The sequence below is a fragment of the Myxocyprinus asiaticus genome, chromosome 45 (genome assembly GCF_019703515.2).
Source record: "Myxocyprinus asiaticus isolate MX2 ecotype Aquarium Trade chromosome 45, UBuf_Myxa_2, whole genome shotgun sequence".
NCBI lineage: Eukaryota > Metazoa > Chordata > Actinopteri > Cypriniformes > Catostomidae > Myxocyprinus > Myxocyprinus asiaticus.
Genome location: NC_059388.1, coordinates 2,069,385 through 2,072,669, shown reverse-complemented (window position 1 = coordinate 2,072,669; position 3,285 = coordinate 2,069,385). Strand labels below are relative to the sequence as shown.

Genomic DNA, 3,285 nt, shown 5'->3' with positions numbered 1-3,285 from the left:
GAAGTGACACCACATTAGAAAATCCATCTTTTAAGAGAATTTGTGGCTGGTGTTATCTACACTGGCATTACAACCCTTGGTTCATTTGTTATACAAAATTCAGTTATAAAATAAAGAACCACAGTCAAGTTGTCCTTTTATAAATAAAAAATAATGACAAGATATTAAATGGCTGTTTTACCCTCCGCTTTTATGGGCAAAAACTGAACTGAATTAAAAATGTCAATGTTTTTTAAGCCAGAGAGGCTTTTTTTCTTATTTTTTAGAATGACCCATTCACATTTAAGCACACATCTTGGTGTTTACTTTCCCCCCGTATTTATTATGTCCAGTGTCTATTTCTGCCATGTGGTTTCATATAAGTGTTATTTGACTTTAACGTGTATGTTTCCCATGTTGAAATGATCCGTGACAACGGAAGGTTTTCTTTTCAACGGAGGGACATGCAAAGGAATGTTACATTTTAATTTGTTTTTGAATGCGTCCACATTAAAACAGCGCCTTGTATCCACACCCCAGTTCGGAGCCATGTCAATTGCACTTTAACCTGTATTCCCCGCTTTGAGAGTAGCTATTTGGCACAAAGGGATGATTCCGTTTCTACGCATGGAGATGCAAAAGAGAAATAAACGGAATCTGTATCTGCTACCGATGCAGGATCGTCGCTTATGATTCACAATATTGTATAAAAGAATGCGAGTCTTTCAACATCGTTTTATGATGTCGTGAAGTCCAACAAATGCAAAACGAACGAACTTGTATGCGCAGAAGGTAACATCGAGGTTTGCGGTTAGAAAAGCACAGCAATAAAAAGCACGGCGCGATGAACACAACTGATAAAGCTTTTTTTTAAATGAATGACCAGTGGAGAACGCGGATGTAGTCCCTCACTACCAGAAATTATGCAGTCGAGATTACTAGGGCTGCCCCCGACCAAAGATTTTCCTAGTCGTTTATGATATTAATTTAATTACTTGAATATATTTCAAGTAAGGGGGGGGGGGGCATCAGCAAATGGTTTGAGTTCCAGGGCTGAGAAAGAATGTTATAAGTATCATTGCTAAGACTGTTCTACATTACAGAGAAATGCTAAGCCTACATTTTACAAGCGCACACACAAAGGGAGCCGCAGTGACACCGGCAAAAGCGGTAATGATTCTTAACGTGTAAGAAAAACCAACAAGGAGAATGTATGAACATTTTGTTAATTTAAGGAGAGAAATGCACATTAGGGTTGTGCCGATCGACGATGGTCAGAGTGATCGCCAATAACTGATGCCTTTGACGATGTCAAGACAACATTTGGCTCGTTTTCCCATGTATTAAATTATTATTATTATTATTATTATTATTATTATTATTATTATTATTGTTGTTATTATTGTTATTATTATTATTCGGCTATTATTATCAAATTAATATTACAAATAATTTGCCCGTAGACACACAGACACGCTCTTGAAGAAACATTTTATTATATTATTAAGAACAGATGACAGAAAAGCGTCTATGCGCATGTATGTTTGTTTGGAGGCGTGCAATCTCGTGGAACACGCGCATCTAAAAGGTTCTCACTCTTTCTTTTTTTCTGTCTTCCGATTATTTATTGATTTATTTATTTATTTATTTATTATTTTTGCAAGAACAGTATGGTCTGTGAGTGCTGCAAATGACCTCAGACATCTCAGATCAGGAGGTGTTTTGAGTTCAGTTCACTATTTCCACAGAACAGTTCATTGTGACCAACTCTGCAGCCTATACATCTGTGATTAAAACATAAAATACTGCAAAAACACGTTCACCTCGAACCATGATTTATATTTCAGTGATTTATTATCTTCATTATAATTTATTATTTGTACATTTATAATTGTTTTTATGTCTTCATTCGTTTAAGTAATTTTCCGCCATGATGCTAAGACTGATTCTTGCCTGATGGTAAATGGAAAGGTGTGTTATTTATTATTTTTATATATATATATAATATATATATATATATATATATATATATATATATATATATATATATATATATATATATATATATATATATATATATATATTCTTTTATCACTTCATTATTTTAATTGCTTTTTCGTTTCGTTTGGAGTGCAATTTGAATTTAGGGATGTATTTGTATGTATGTTGTTTTTTTTAAATAAATTTAATTTTCAGTTCAAAATCACTAAAGCAAGAATATTCATCGATCCCTCAGCCCAGGGGTTGCCGATGTAATTGGATTATATTATACATCGTGAAGGGGGGAACAAAATTAATTTATTCACACACATTATGTATTTTCCCAGATAACGAAATACCCGACCGGTAGAGAATTCACAGATTATGTAGGTTCTTTGCCAGAGAGATGTTGACAACTGTTGTAAAACCATCTTTCAAAAAGCTGAATTAATTGCACTTATTTTCTTTCCAGTTTCATTTTAATATTTAGTTAAAATAAATAAAAATAAAGTTCTAAGTTTGAAATCAAGGTGTCTTGCTTTATTGTGTAGGCTTAACCCTAACCCTGCTTAACGAAAATTACCCCATAGTACCACCTAGTGTCCAACCAGCGCAAATACGTTTTTATGTGGAGTTTTTCTGCGACCAACCAATCAAAACTTGGTCGACCAAGACTCTTCTCATCGACTAACCTTTGTTCCACTATCAGGGGGCAGCCCTAGAGATTATCACATTTGGGGAATTCACAGGGGTCAGCATAGCTTTAGTGCAATGGCCAAATCTCGCCCTGGGTGGACCATCTTCTTGATTATAGTGTCTCCCCTGCCAGGTAAGTATGATTGCACAGGCTTCAGGGCAGAAGGCCCATTCTCCTCTTTACCATTCATACCAACCTTGACCTCATATACAAACAAATGATCCACAACTCCCAGTCCGTGAATGCGCTTTGCAATTAGACAGGCGTGTACACCAACTTTAAATTCCAACTATTAAGGCTACCAAGTCTGTGGATTAAATCAAATCAAATCACTTTATTGTCACACAGCCATATACACAAGTGCAATGGTGTGTGAAATTCTTAGGTGCAGTTCCAATCAACATAGCAGTCGTGACAGTGATGAGACATATACCAATTTACAATAACATCAAATTAACACAACGCAATTTAAACATCTGTTATACATAATTAAACTCAACTTAAAACATCAAATTAACACAACACAATTTAAACATGTTATACATAATTACACTCAACTTAAAACATCAAATTAACACAACACAATTTAAACATCTGTTATACATAATTACACTCAACTTAAAACATCA

The 3,285-nt window shown here is 34.6% G+C and overlaps 1 pseudogene; it reads right to left on the bottom strand.

Annotated features, from left to right (window-relative positions):
• Positions 1–2,668: 2,668 nt before the first annotated feature.
• LOC127435508 (uncharacterized) lies at positions 2,669–2,796 on the bottom strand (annotated as a pseudogene).
• Positions 2,797–3,285: the final 489 nt, after the last annotated feature.